The sequence below is a fragment of the Pseudorca crassidens genome, chromosome 3 (genome assembly GCF_039906515.1).
Source record: "Pseudorca crassidens isolate mPseCra1 chromosome 3, mPseCra1.hap1, whole genome shotgun sequence".
NCBI lineage: Eukaryota > Metazoa > Chordata > Mammalia > Artiodactyla > Delphinidae > Pseudorca > Pseudorca crassidens.
In genome coordinates, this window is record NC_090298.1 from 22,720,245 (window position 1) to 22,737,253 (window position 17,009).

A 17,009-nucleotide genomic window follows, 5' to 3' on the forward strand; every position below is an offset into this window, starting at 1 on the left:
CATGTGGAATTTTTAATTTAATATATCATTAAGAAGACAATGCATTAGTAATGATATGAAATTTCATGATGGGTAGCATAAGACATGAATTACTCTTAAGAATAGTTTCTTTACCATACTGTAAATACCCTGTACAGGTATTCAACCTTTCCATGCCCACCCAGCCTTTTCTGAATACTCCTTTTGCACAACATTATAGCTAACTTTTTTTTTTTTTTTGCGGTACGCGGGCCTCTCACTGTGGTGGCCTCTCCCGTTGCGGAGCACAGGCTCAATGGCCATGACTCACGGGCCCAGCTGCTCCGCGGCATGTGGGATCATCCCGGACCGGGGCATGAACCCGTGTCCCCTGCATCGGCAGGCGGACTCTCAACCACTGCTCCACCAGGGAAGCCCCTATAGCTAACTTTTTGAATTGTCAGCATAGAAGGCTCATGGTAGGCCTTGTATGTTTCATGTTTATAAATGAATTGAAGAGAAAATCTTTCTTAAAAGAGCAACTAGATCCTATGTGGTATGAGATGGTGGATGAAAAGTAATATTATTCTGAGTCAGTATAAGGGAAGACCATCTATAAATGACAATATTATCAATAAGGAGAATTCTCATGAGAAAGAAAATAAGCAATAAGCACAGATTTTAAGATCATAAGCCATAAAATGTATTGTTCCAGGGGAAAATATATACTTTTTAAAGTTGCAGAAGTTACTGAGGATGCTGAGTCTAAATAAATAAAAATAGAAGAACATAGAAAGAAGAATCATTAAGGGAATAAAAAAAAGCTAAAATGTTACATGAAAATGAACTTGAAGACAGGTGGAAAAGAACTATTTTTTAAGAAAAGGAGATCTTCGTTTTAAAGATGCTAAATTTTACCTAATTACTTTCTAAGAAAGACTAGATGCCATACTTGTTCCAAGCTATGTGACTAAGTTTTGTGATTATATGGTACACATCAACTGCAATCAGCCATGAAAACTTTAATGAGAACCTTAGCTCAGAAACAAGTAGTTTTTCAGAGGATGATGCAAATTCAAATAGAAGAAGTGCAAACTACACAAAGCAATCATCTTAGAAACGAAGAATTTTGCAAAACAACAGGTGCAAATCATGCGTGATGATATGGAATCACATTGAAAAAATAAATTATCTTCTGGAGAAGAAAAATAATGATTTCTATAATGATAAATTTTTCATATATTTTGTTTTGAAACAGATTTTCACTGAAACATTTTCATAATTATGTACAGATTTCATTTCAATAAAGGAGGTCTTCAGCCATAGCCCTGAACTTGTGAACTTTTAAAAATAATTTCTAGGCTTTGCCCAGAGGCATTCTGATGCACTAGGCCAGAGTTCATCAATTGTGGAGTTTGATATTTACTTTACAATTTATTGTTTACATATATTATTTCACAAAACATAGCTTGTTTTGTATTTTTTAATAAGAATAATTGTATCATACAGAATAGGTTCAATTATGCTGCCACAGGAACCATCAAAATTTCAGTGGTATGGTAAAACAAAGTTTAGTTCTCTCTCCTTCAAATTTAAAAATGTGTCCAAACAAATCTCTCTTCAACTCTCCTTCATGTGGTGGCTTGTTATTTTAAGAGGCATTGATATGTTTGCACTTATGTCTTAATATGAGGTTTCAGGATCATCAGGGCAAGAGAAAAAGTCATGGAAAATTATAAAAATATTAACTTATTTGTTCCCAAAGTCTCCCAAAATACTTCCATGCACAGTCCGTTGGTCAAAAGAAGTAGCATGGTGCTACCCAAATATAACAAGATAGACTGTATATATCAAGTCTACCTTTACTTCTGGAAATATTTCTAGATTATAGATTGAAATATTAGTTCTGGTCCATTATTTTGATTTTTTTCTTCAGGGAAAACAATAATACAAATATTCACCCTTGCTTGTCTTCCATCTCAAACACTTTAGCTCTGTTCCTTTATACTTGTTTTTATAAATCTCAGATTTACTATCTTGATTAATTTCCTGCCTTGATCCAATATTCTTTATTAAGGGTTCACTCAGATCTATTCTATCTTGAGTACTCTGTAATTTTGTCTTCATTTTTTATATGATTTTGTCTTTTACATATACCTCTTTCCTGATTTGAATCAACTTTCCTTTTATTTTCTTTAATCCTTGTATATATATATGTACACATGCTATTCTTAGGTTTTGTATTTCTTATTCAAGCCAACATTTCATATTTATAATGTAATTTTTTAGGATATTTAGTTTAACTTTCAATGTCCTGTGAGTTTTCTTCAGCTTCATGGTTCATTTGTTGTTGAGATTTTCTACCAATAGAAAATCTGTATTTTGCAGCATCTGAATTTCTGCATTTTTATATTGAAGTTTTCTATTTTTTCTTCTTATTTAGAAAAAATAAACTAGGAACCAGCAGGGTTCCTAGTTGCTATTCCTTCTTCTGTCAGTTCTGCCCAATTCTGTGAATTTAATTTTATGATTGTGAGGAGAGAAAGGAAAAAAAAATGATGTTGTCTTTTCTCTTTTATTTATGTAGGATATTTAATTTCCCCCACTCTTTCCTTCATTTTCTTCACTATATCTTCTCCAAGGTATGCCATCTCCTTTCTGATTCTTTCCCAGAAGCACAGCATCTCCAAAGTTGGCACTATGGTTCCACACATTTTCAATCTCCTAGTCTATAACTAAATAAAATAAACTAAGTCATTAGTCTATGAATACTATGAACTAACAATTCCCATTCTGTGTTCAGTATGTTTATATTTATTATTTCACTTTCTCTTTCTGAGAATGATTTTGTGTGTTTCCTCTTCTCCTGTCTGTTCTTTGTTGTGCAGTCCTTCCAGCATCTCCTTTCTTGCTCACTGTACCCACAGGCTGAGAACAGACATGGAATGGTGGTTGATGTTCAGATAGGATTTTTTTTCCATTTCCTTCTATGTAAAGATTACCTAGGGTTGTGGTGTTCTCTGTCTTCTAGTAATGTTGAAAACATGTGTTGCTTTTGTTAATTTTATCATTGTTTCAGAAGGGTAAGAAAGAGATTCTGAATCAGGCTATTGCACTTGCTCTCCAAGCCCAGATATCCTTTAATAGGAAAATATCATTTTAATGGATGATTGAAACTGGAAGAAAATTATAATATCAACATTTAAGCACTAGGGTCACACATTGTTTTTATTTTATTTTTTTTACATCTTTATTGGAGTATAATTGCTTTACACATGGTTGCTAATGTTTAACACCAAATCTGTTCCTGAGGTTCTTGCAATAGAAAATTTAATCAATTAAATGATCTTTATTGTTTATCAGGAAAAATAATACATTTCATACCTCAGGATAAAAAATGCAGCTTTCCCAGCACCTAAATCTTCAAGACATTTCTTACAGAATTTTTGTATAGGTTATATTGAATAACAGTGAATAATAATCTCTAGATCAACTCTTTTTCATTTTATCTATGACATAGGACTTATTTACAGGACCCATTGAGTTAATATTTTTTAATTATACAGCAGAAAGTTAATACATTGAAACACATAAAGTATTGCTTATAATTATCAATTATTTACTTTTAAAATAATTATATACTTTACTCTCTCATATCCGCTGCCACCTATAGACTCGTAATGGGTCACGTCCAGACCTTCAGGAATGAGTTATCTCATAATAGCCCATCAGCATATTTCAAGCTGCATCACCACAGTGATAGATTCCTGATTGAGTAGGTAAGCGAAGTGAGCAAGTGATGACCTATACTTTCTTCAACTTTTAGGTGGGAGGTTTTTGTTTCTTCTAGATTTGGATGATTTATCTTGTGTCCCTGAAATTTAAACAATCATTGTGCAGCCACAAAGATCCAGTTTGGGGCTGAAGGCAAGACAGAAAAAAGTGAAGATAACGAGTCTTTAAAGTTAATGCTTCCTCAAAATGACTATTCCTCTCTAAAATACTAACATAACTCAATAAATTCCCACGCTAATTATGCCATTTTGAGCCAGGTTTTGTGTTTACTTGCATGTAAAATCATCCTGAATGAAACAATAAGAACGGTATGTCTCTATTCTAAATATAATTTATGGGCATAACAAAGTATAGCTCATGTAAAACAATTACTTTAAGGGACAAATAAATAAATTTCAAATATTTGGGGTTTTATGATGACAATCAAAATTCAAATTTATATTCCAAAGAGTATTTCTGAGTATAGTCTTTTCTATAACATTTACTAATTTTGAATAAGCACACACCTGCAAACAAATACATATGATACATGAAACATACAAAAGAAGAAACATACAAAAAAAAAAAAAGAAAACATCTGAAGAAGAAAGTAAAAAAGTACTCATAAGCCAGAACAAAAATCAAAAGATATAATGTGGCGCACAAGCTCTGGAGATTTAGTCTCTTAAAAAGATGTATACCAATGGAGAATTAGATATATAATTTTACTTGTGTTGTTTTACCATATACTAACTTCCACCTGTTTCCTAATAAATGGATTCTTTATTAATCTGTAAGAATATATCCGACTGGAATGCATTAAGGATTTTGGATAACTAGAGGCCTAGGGCTATTAATTCCGCTATTCGTGGTGCTAAGACTGGATCTGGCATCAGCCTGGAGCTGGCTGCTACTGTTCAGTTGCTAAGTGAGTAAGGGGTATCAGAAAGAGAAATTATTCTGAAAAATAGATAAAACATTTACATAGCCTGATGCTAAGAAGCCAGAAGAATGAGGATGACACAAAGAACTGAACTTAAGGGCAAGACTGAAATCAAATATCTTTTATCTTCATTTTAGAATCACATGTGGCATATGTGATATTTGGATGCATTGTAAACTTTGAAAAATACTGATTTCTTATCCTGGAAAAAATATTTCAATAGAAAAGAAATTTTATAATAGCCTTGTTTTTTTACATTGATACACTGATGTCTAGAAAATTATAGTAGTTTTAAATTAAGATCTATTATTTCACAACACATTTACTGTACAAATTATTTTAATAAATGATTGAAAATATATCTATATATACTTTACATACACAGATTATTTTACTTTAAGTTAAAATTAATTTAAATAATAGAGTGATTTTAGTAGTTTGAACTTTAGAAGACTATTTTCAAATAGGAATTAATAAGAAGAAAATATATTTGGAGGGTGTTAAAATTAATCATATGAATATTTACTATGAGTAGCAACATCTATTTTTTATCTAAATTTTTGAAAATAAGTATTTATAGAACTCTAAATTAAATAGATCTTATTTATATAGCAAACCTTTGCATTTGAGTCACTATATGAGCCAAAAGAAAAATTTAGCCAAAATTTTCGATCTTTCCTCTAAAAATCCTTTAAACCAACTCATTGATACCTAGGCATTTATTTTAGTGTCAATCATATTGCATTAAGGGGAACCATGTTAAAATGCCATTGTGTTTGTGTATTTATTTGTATATTTTTTATTTTCTTGTCTAAATTTGTTTAGATAGAAGCAGTGAGGATCAAATTATTCCAGATCCCAACTATGCACAAAAGGAGTGTTCTGTGCTGAGAGCGATTATAAAGAACTGCTCTCTTCCTCTGTTGACAAGCCTTTGAAGTAAAAGAATAAAACTCCTCACACATAATCAGCCAGTACAAACAGATGAAAGAATTAAACAAAATGTGTTCTGCTTAAAGACATGATCATCAATCTGTAATCCACTCCATCACTACTGATTTGTAAATGTGATGAATTAGTCAAATCATCCCATCCTCCCACACCACTCTTAAGGAGCAAAGATGAGGGTCTTAAACTCATATGAATCTTTTAAAATATAGTTACTTGAGCTTAATTAGTTCAGTCACAAAAGTACGCAAAGAAGAAAAGTGTTTATAAGGCTTCAATGGAATTTATTTAAAATAAGAAACTTTTAAACCAAATTTCATATCTAGTGACTTTCTAGAACAAAGTTTTAATGTCTGAACAAAGGTCAATAATTTAATAAACAAAACTTCAATAATTTATCATTGATTGAAGTTGAATTTGTAAGAGATAACTTTTAATAATGGAGTGGTTATGACTATTGATTATTTGGGGGTAATGCCTACTGTATTCTGAACACAATCCAACCGAAGGAGAAATCCTTCTTTAATTAGAGAGCCAACCAAAGCTGTTAAGTGTGGTAAACATTGTTCTTTTGATGTGACTTTAAGTAACTAGCCATACTAATATAATGTATTATGTATACCCCCATTCTTAGTCTCTTTATATATATAACATATATGCCTATGCATTGATTTTATAAATATGTGTGTGTATATCCCTATATCTATAGATCTCTACATCTATATCTATCTACTGTATCTATCATCTATCTATCTTTCTACCTAGTAGAACTTTAGCTTATACTATTTTTCATAAGAAATTATATGCAACAAACCACCCAAAAAATAGCTGCTTAAAGAAAGTAAAATTTATTGTTATGAGCCTGTAGATTGGCTGACTGTTGACTGTTGGACTGAGCTGGGAGGTCTACTGATCTTGAGTAGGCTTGCTCACCCCACGGGCGTGGGGTCAGATTTTGTTTAACGTGTCTCTCATCTACTTTTTGGGTCAAATAGATTAGCTCTGACATTTTTTATATAGAAACAACAGCAGCATAAGAGAGAAAATGGTAAAAGATGAGACCAACAGTCAGAATGGCCTGTTGCAATTTCTGCCTTATTCTTTGACCAAATTAGGTTACAGGGTTGAACCCAAAGTCAAGAGGAAGGAAAAGTTACTTCATAAGTTAGTGTGTGATACCATGAGGTCAAAAGGTAAAGTTTCAAGTGGATAGAGAATCGATATGTAATACAATCTGATTGATTTCAAATAACTCGTTCCCAGTGCTCTGATAAATAGACATAAAAATCCAAGTTGCTTTTATCCTATGCTTCCTCAGTTTTCTTAACATTTACTGTATCAGTCTGTGTTCAATTGTGATTTCCTCAAAATTCATAATAGAGATTAAAATTAATTCTATTTTTTAAGGCTGAGAGAGTGAAATGCACTTGCTTGGGAGAAAGTGACTCTGACACCTTAACTTTCACAATAATAATGGTTAATAGTGAACACTCTAGTGCCAAGAAAGCCTACAAGTGCATTATTTTATTTACTTCATCAAATGTAGATATTATTACTCCATTACCCAATTCTCCTACTGGGAACTAAGGCTCAGAGAGGAGGCTAAACAATGTTGAGTAGGTTACAGAGTTAAGAATCATAAGACTTGTTCCAAAACCGAGAACTCTTTGACATCAAAGCACATGCTTTAACTGCCAGCAGGCACCTGCTCCCGTAAACAAAGAAACAGGCACCATCAGATGCACACCTTCAATGAACTTTAATATGTAACACATGGGTTTGGAGTCAGCCCACCTATATTTAAACATCAGGTTGAATTATTAATAACAGGAGTAACTTTGGAAAATACCTGGATTTCCTTATGTGCTAACAGAATAATAATAGTATCTATACCTTAAGGATTCTTTAGGATCCCATGAGAGGCTTGTAAAATGTTTGCAGAGTTCATACACATAGTGAGATAAAATAATTACTATTATTATTGTAATTAGTATTATCCTAGATTTCAGGAAGCATATTTCAAATCTGTCTAAGCAGTGTGATGAGAACAACTAATAAAATTTACTGTTGTGTGATGGTTATTTATCCTTTTCTCTCCTATTTTCTTTTTAATTTTCCAAAAATGTAATGCCTATGTTATGAAACTTCTCTTTACCTCATAACTAAAGTCATATTTTCTGAGTGACCTTCCTCTTGCTGGCATTCAGGATATGACTATCTGAGTCCTTCCTAGGCTTTTTTACACAGATTCTAGGGGAAGAAACCATGCATATCTGGCACTGAAGTTAGGAGGAAAAAATGATCTCAGAAGTGGGTGAAAAAAAGATGCAGTGAGACAGTAAGCTAACCAACAGAGACCAGAGAAAGAGAGAGAGAAAGACAGGGAGAGTAATAATGTCTTTGAATTAGGATCTAGTCTCTCATTGTGCCCAGCTGTCCTTCTGTCCTTCCCATGTTTAAAAAAGTGAGATAATAAATTTATCTTTACCAAAGATAGAATTGAGTTTCAATACCTTGAAGACCACCAGTTCTAACTGAAATATAGGGCGTTGACTATATTGTAGGCAAGGTTATTGTAGAGTCCAAGGAAATCCATACATTAAAAATGTGGGAAGAAAATAACGACCCAGCAAAAGAGACTGAGAAATATCAACCTGAGCATTGGAGGAAAAGCAAAGATGTGACAGAGCTAGAAGTTAAGTAAACAAAAAAGAAGGGAGTGTGATATAAATGAACTAATTTACAAAACAGAAGCAGACTCACAAATTTCAAAAGCAAACCTGGGATTACCAGAGGGGAAATGTGGTGGGAGGGGGGATAAATTGGGAGCTTGGGATTGACATATACACACTACTATATATAAAATAGATAACCAACAAGGACCTACTGTATAGTACAGGAAACTCTACTCAATATCCTGTAGTAACCTATATGGGAAAAAGAATGAATACATGTATATGTATAACTAAATCGCTATGCTGTACACCTGAACCTAACACAACATTGTAAATCAACTATACTCCAATGAAATTTTTTTTAAAAAGTAGAAGAAAGGAATGATAAACCATGTTAACTACAGCTGATAGAGCAGGTAAGAGATAATAAGAACCGATCACTAGATTTAACATCATAGCAGTTGTTAGTGACCTGGACAAGTATTATCTTTTGCTGTAAAACAATATTAACCCAGACTTAGCAGCTTAAAACAACATACGTTTTTTTAATCTCACAGATTCTGTGGGTCGGGAATCTATGTACGACTTTTCTAGATTCTCTGCTACAGGATATTATCTGAAAGATACAATCAGGGTGACAGCTGGGTCCCATCTCAACTGTGAAAGGATCTTTTCCAAGTTCATATGGTTGTTGTCAGAAGTCAATTCCTTATGGGCTGTTAGACTGAGAGCCTCAGGTTTTTGCTGTTGGCCAGAGGCTGCTCTCAGTTTTTTGTTAGATGGAAGTAGTCTCCCAGTTCCATGACAAGTGAGCCTCTTTAACATGGTCACTTGCTTCATCACAGCCATCAAGGGAGAGAGAATCACAACAAAAGGCTTCCCTGAGATTGTTACATATTCACTTGAACATGATCACGTACAGCCCATCACCTCTGCCATATTGTAATGGTTAAAAGACAGTCACATTTCCCACCTATAGAAGGGAGAGGGATTACACAAGGACATAAATATTAAAAGGCAGAGATTATGAGGATTTCTTTATGTGCTGTCCACTAGAATGAGTGTAGCTATAATACAACAGTAGGTAAGAAAGCCTGAACTGAGCAAATTTAAAAGGAAATGGGAGTGGAACTGGAAATAATGGGAATTGTCAATAGTATCAAGGAGATTTGCTGCAAATGCAAGCAAAGAAATAGTGTTGTATCTGATATGGAAAGTGAGATAAAATATTATTATCTCTTATTGATGAAAGACTGTGATAATGAAAATATTACAGTAGAGAGGGAAGATTTTATTATGTAGAAAGGACTCAGGAAGATTGCTGAAGTGACACCCTTGAAGAGATGAGGGGAATGAAGGGATTTATTTTAAATAGCAGCAAAGATATTCCATCTATGACATTCAGCAATAATGCAGATATGTTTATGCAGATGTTGTTGGGTGAGTGTATTTTATAAAAAGAGCCTCTAGAAGACATCTTTTTGATATTTTCTGATGACTCTAATATTATTAGAGTAGTAGGAAGTGAAATCATCATCTCACTGAAGTCATCATCAGGCTGAGAATGGAGTATGTGTTACTGGTGGTGAGAAGAGGTGGGTATTGTGAGATGGGAGAATAAGCAGGTGAACATCTTAAGAGTCTGCATTAGTTTTCTAGGGATGCCATAACAAAGCATCACAGGTTGGGTGGCTTAAACAACAGAAATTTATTGTCTCACAGTTCTGGATGCTAGAAGTTGAAAATTGAGGTGTCTGCCTAGTTGATTCCTTCTAGGGCTATGAGTGAAGAATCTGTTCCATGCCTCTACTTGGTTTGTAGATGACTGTCTTTTCCCTGTGTTCTTCATATGGCATCTTCCATCTCTGTGTCTCTCTGTCCAAATGTTCCCTCTTTATAAGGACATCAGTCATATTGGATTAAGACCCTCTCTAATGACCCCATTTTAATGTAATTATCTATGTAAAAATCCTATCTTCAAATAAGGTCACATTCTTAGGTACTAGGGTTTATGACTTCAGCATTATGAATTTGGGGGGATGACAAATTCAACTCGTAAGAGAGACCTATTGTTTCACTTCTTGGTATTATTAGTAACCCATTTGATATTTATGGTCACCCATTTGGTGACCAGTTCATGAGTTGGTATATTTTTTCCCTCTAGTCTTGTCCAGCAGTGTGGGTGCAGATGAGAGTAACCAGAGACAATTGGAATTAGCTAAGGCTACAGTTTTGCCAAGTAAGTTTGACTCTTGAGAAAGGACAAAAGTCTGTCAGACACCTTCTCGTGGTCCTCATCCTTAGGTATCTTATACTTTCAATCTTGGCCACATTATTATTTGGGCCAATAACATTTTAGTGGAAATGACATATTCAAATTAATGGTAGGATCTTTTAGGGCTGTTGCATCAATGTGCCATATTTCCTTTCTCCACCATGATAGACAAGTTCAAGATATAAACTGATGCTGGTTGGATAGAGGAGAACCTAAGGTAACTCACAATTTACATAAAATGTAGGTAATATTTAAAGCCTTGTTTTGGGGAGTCACTAATATTTGGGAGTCATTTGTTATCACAGCATAATTTATCCCAAACTGATTGATACACTAGGATATATGCAAGGGAATGACTATAATTTAAGATTCATGAAGACAGAGGTCTTTTCATCTTTGTTTACTAATATATACAGAGCACTTAAAATTGTGCTTAGCTCTTAGTGGATATCTGTTGAGTTAATTAATGGGCATGGAATTAAACCTGAGAAGTGAGAATATAAGACATCAAGTGAATGAGGTACCATGAAAAGTTGGTATCAACGGAATGGAGGTTTTAATAGATTTGAAGTTTATTCAGGGAAAGATGATAGAGTGAATTAGAGAGAAGAGGTGGTGATCAAGTAATAGGATACAAGAAACTCAGATCATGGAGATGTTGCATTCATTGGTAATCACAAGATCCAGACTATGTATAAAGCCATGAAAGATTATAGCTAAGATGAAGACAAGAATTTGGAGAAATGAAGTTCAAGGAATTGTATCAGGGGTTGGTTGAAATGATCATCAGAGAATGAAGGCAGGAGTAGTATTGAAACCAGTGCTAAAATTTTTGAGCTATGAGGGGAAATAAGGGGAAATGAACGAGGAGGTTGTAGATATTAGCAAGAGTGGGGGTTAATGGGTCAAAAAATCTGATAATATGCATGAGCATCAAAGCCAGAAGTCTTTAAGGGGGAAGAGAGAAATAAAGGTCTGGAACTAGGAATAAATTCTGAAGAAAATATTTAAGCTCACACGTATGAGAGCTTCAGGATCAAAAACAGGTATCAGTTGAGAAGCCAGCAGTGGAAGCTATGTCCTCAGAGGAGACCCATGTTTCATCAGAAAAATAATCTGAAGGGATTGGTCAGAGAAGAATTTAATCTCAGAATGTAAAATAATTCCACATGCACAGTGTAAGGTTGTCAGGAACTCAAATAATAGATTAAGGGGAAAAAAAGGAATTACAGAGCTTTAAAGGAGATTGGATTTGGGGAGGTGAGGGTGACTGAGTCTGAGGTTTCTTATGGTTACTACAAACAAGAATGAAGGATATAATTAGACTGATCCTAACGGATTTAGGGCAGACTGTGTTGGGGAGGGCCTGGATTTGGGAGTGATTATCTGGGGACCCACCCCCTAACTCACCAGGGCGGGAGCATTAGTGTTAAATTAGCCTGACTTTTTCTCAGTGACCTCTTTCAACCTGCGTTGAGCTTGGAATGCAAGAATGAGTATGCTTTATTCCCTTGTACAGCCCTTTTCCCACCTTTACTTTTGCCTCTTCAAGAAAAATGAAATTGATAGAAAACAAGGTTGAGGAATTTTTTTTTCTTTTGGTTGGTTTGTGTTTTTCATTTGGGAAGAAAGGATCGATATTAGCACCAGCCTCAAAGGTATGTGTAAATGAATGAAGTTGGTGGCAATATGATGTGTTCCCTCATTACTTTTCACTACAGGGATTAAAAAACCTGGCTGAAGATATTTTTTGTCTTTTCCGACTATTTGGCTTCACATGCTGTCCTATTGGTTATCTTCCGCCACACATAATTGAGCACATTGGAGCAATAAATAGCCTCCATCCCTAAGCAACAGAATTGTCAAAATTGTTCACTCTTTGGGTAGAACATTCTCTTTTTTATGATTAGGCATGGAGGAAAATTGATATAAAAATAAGGTACATGACCATTAGATATTGAGAAGTTGTCATAAAGAAATGCATTTCCATTTTTGTAACAAGCTTAGAGACTAAAATAGGAAGGGATGGAGGGGTATTTTATATATATAATATTACATATGGTTATATGTAATATTATTATAAAATATATTTATATTTTATATAAATATATTTTATTTATAATATATTATTCAATTTATATATACATATTTGTCATATTTCAAATATGAGGTGTGTACTTGTGTTATATTTTGACTACTGAATCTTTACAAAGGTGAGCTTGTGTGAAAATAGGATACAGGACTTGAATCAACAAATGCCTTTTTCTCAAATGCTGCAGAAGCCGTAAAAGGATTTCACTAGTTTTTCACAGACTCATCAAAAGGGATGAATGGATATTCATGGTGAGCATAGAAACCTGACCCAGAGGAAGTAGTTTAGCTATTTTATCATAATATCTGTGTATCTGGAACTAAGACTATAATAAATATTTAATCTGTGATATCCATACTGGTTATGGTGTATATATATATCTTTGTTGCCTTATAGAAACATACACCACTAAAATGCATTCATGTGTGAACACATGCACACATATATAACTACAGTATATATATCCTCTTAACTAGAAAGTATTTGAACTATCTCTAGACCTGTTCATTTATTAGTCAAGCGCTTTTATTTGCAATGCACAAAGAAGGAAACAAGAGACATGGACAACTTAAATCCCTGCCTCTGAATTTCTTGCTATGAATAAGAAGCTCTCACTTTGCCCAGGTTAAATACACATAGTATTATGTGGCCAATTCTTTCTTTTAAACAATACTTTAAAATTCAGTTTTATTTGTGTTTGAATTAATAGGCTTTATTTTTTAAAACAATTTTAGGTTTACAGAAAATTAAGTAGATAGTAGAGAGTCCTCATATATCCCTTACCCCTATCCCAACAGAGTTTCCCATACTATTAACATCTTGTATTAATGTGATACACTTGTTACAATTAATAAATCACTGTTAAGATATTATTAACTAAAGCACATAGTTTACATCAAGGCTCACACTTTGTGTTGTACTTATTTATGAATTTTGACAAATGCATAATGCCATGTATCCAACATTAGGTTATAATACAGAATAGTTTTGCTACCCCCCCAAATCCCTTGTGCTTCACCTATTTATCCTTCTGCCTTCTTTTCCCTACCCTCCTGGCAAACATTGATCATTTTACTCTCTCTACAGTTTTTCCATTAGCAGAGTGTATATAGTTAGCATACAATATACAGATTTTTCAGACTGTTTCTTTCACTTAGCAATACGCACTTCAGTTTCCTCCATATCTTTTTACAGCTTGATAGCTCATTTCTTTTTATCACAGAAAAACATTCCATTATACAGATATACCACACTTTGGTTCTAGTTCCATTCAGCTATTGCACCTCTTGGTTGCTTCCCATTTTTTATAATTATAAATAAAGATGCTATGCACACTCACGTACAGGTTTTTGTGTGAAACTTAAAGCAAATTTAAGGACTGTTACATATGCACTAACTTCTGATCTTCTTATCTTGCTTCTAACTATGCATACTTTTCTCAATAATGTCCTCTAACAAAAGAATCTTATGTAGCCTTAAGATTTTAGGCACTTTTGTCTGCAAACTTATATCCCTAATCCAGCTTATGCATTCACTTGGCTTTTTAAATATTGACTATTTCCTGAAAGCCATGCTCTGAAAGATTCATTGGACTTTCCAAGTTGATGAAATTTGATTAATTCCTAGATATAGTTCTCATTCAATCACAGTAAGTGTAAGTAGTTTAAGTTATCATCCTTTCTTTAATATATACTGCTAACAGAATATCCTAACATAATCATCTCTATGGGCAAATATGTGTATTCAATGAGCTTTACTATTTCATTTTTCCTTAATAAGAGAAATAGGCATAAATACTAGTAATAGGCTCTCAGCTAATATCAAATTATCACTAGATTCAGTTGTCATCTTCAGTGACTTCTGCTGGCTGTGTCAAACATTTCTTCTCTGAATGAGTGGTATCGAAAGAAACGAGACATTGGTTAATGAATCTTGGACAGAGATGAATTGGTGTAAAAATAGCATATACAAAACTCAACATGCATTTAATACCACAATCCAGAAATCTCCAGTGACAATACTCAGTCAGAGAACCCTAGAACAAATGCATTGGATTCATTGGTTAATTTGAAGGAATTACTATAATTATGCATCTATGCTACCACAATAACCTAAAAACTGGTTTCTCTCAAGTGACTTTGTTCCTCCTTAAACTACTGTCCTTCTATAGATGGAACGATCTTTCCAAAAATATGTATTTTTTCATGTTACACCAACTACCATACAAAACTCAAAGTTTTCTTATTGCACTTAAAAAATATAAGATCTTTAACATGGCCTATAAAATTTAAGTATTTGTTTATAGTCAACATTGTTTCCTATTATGCTCCTTTATTTCCTAGGTACAATGGGCTCCAAGTTGATTCACTAAAAACATTTTAACCAATTTGTTGGATTTGGTTTTTGTCATTGTTTTTGTTGTTTTCTGATCATGCATATCTTAAAATGTCTTTATTTTGCTTTTATTATTTTTTATTGAGATATAATTGATATACAATATTATATGTTACAGGTGTACAACATAGTTATTCACAATTTTTAAAGGTTATACTCCATTTATAGTTATAAAATATTGGCTGTATTCCCTGTGTTGTAAAATATATTCTCGTAGTTTATTTATACTGTACATAGTAGTTAGTAACTTTTAATCCCTTACCCCTAACTTGTCACTCCCTCCTCCCCTCTCCCTACTAGTAACCCCTAGTGTGTTTTCTATATCTGTGAGTTTGTTTCTGTTTTGTTATATACATTCGTTTCATTTTTTTGGATTCCATATATAAGAGAGCAGATATGGTTTTATTTTAAGTTTTTATGTTAGATAGAGCCAGTCCTCAATTCTTCCTGCTCCTCATTTTCTCTACTTTTTCTCCTCCATCTCTTCTTCCTTCTCCAATTCTTCCCTTTTATTTTTTCAACATTTTATTGGATATGCTTAAATCTTTACTCTTCCACATAAATGTTAGAGCCATCTTAAAAATCCCTAATAATGATTTTAATTAAATTTTTTTGGATTCATGAATTTATCAGAGGTGAATTAATATCTTGATATGATTGAGCTTTCCCATATAGATACAGAATATATTTGGGGGGTTATTATTATTATTGCATTTTATTAAAGGTTTTACACAGAAAATCTATTTAAAAATACTAATTTTCTACTATATGTCAAGATATTATTACTCTCTCTCTTTTTTAATAATTGAAAAAAACCCTGCCATATGTAAAATGGAAAATTTTAAATTTCAATAGCTAGAGATACAAAATTGTTTGTTATCTCATGTGAGGAATTTTGTTTATAATTTGCTTAAAATACTTTATAAGTACCAGTAATGTTAATTTACATTCCTTACCTTCTAAATTTTAATATGAAAATGCACCTATGAATTCAGAAATTTTGTGAAATAACTCTTCTTTCAAGGTACAAAACTTATGCCCATTAAAAAATATATTTTCAAGAGCATGCAGAAAATAATTTACTGAAATTTTGTATTAAAAAATTCAGAATGCTACTTTGGAGTCTACCTCAAAGAATAGGATTATTAAGTTAAAATTATAATAAAATGAGAAAATATGAAATCACCCAGTGGGAAGCACAAAAAGAAAACTAACTGGAATGTGTTAAACTAAAATATGGAAAAGAAACAATACTGTTGCAAATTTTCTCATTGCAATAATATCCAGCAGTCCATATCAATATTAAATGACTTCAAATATCTTAAGTTAAACTTCTGATGTATTTTTATTTAAAATTTGAAATAAAATGGCTTACTAATTTTGTTTATTAAAATATAAATAAAGAAAATTCTCTGTTATTAAGAAATTTCTTATGGTTAGAAATGGTTCCCACCTACAATTTTCCTAATATACCATATGGTTAAGCTGTCTTTTCATAAATTTAAAATGATAATCTCTTCTTTTTCTGATAGCATATATATTTACTAGAAAATAAATCTGGATTATATTATCCAGTACATAAGTTAAATTATTCAAATAAAAATATACAAATTTATTAAGTTACTCAAGTTAATCAATTTGGTGGTTTAACTCATGTGATAACCAAAATAGTGATCCATGCCTTATTCCTCAGAATCTATGAATATGATGTTATATAGCAAAAAAAAAAAAAAAAAGATTTTGCAGATGGAAGTAAGTTTACAGATCTTTTAAATAAGGAGGATAATTTGTTGGACTAATATGATTATATAGGTCCTTAAAGCTAGAAGAACAAAGAAAGGTAAGAGAAAAAAGGTGAAGAGACTGGAGAGATACAAGGGGTAACAAGGAAACAAACCAGTGTTCTGATTTTGAAGATAGGATAGGGGGCTATCAGTTGACAGATAGCAA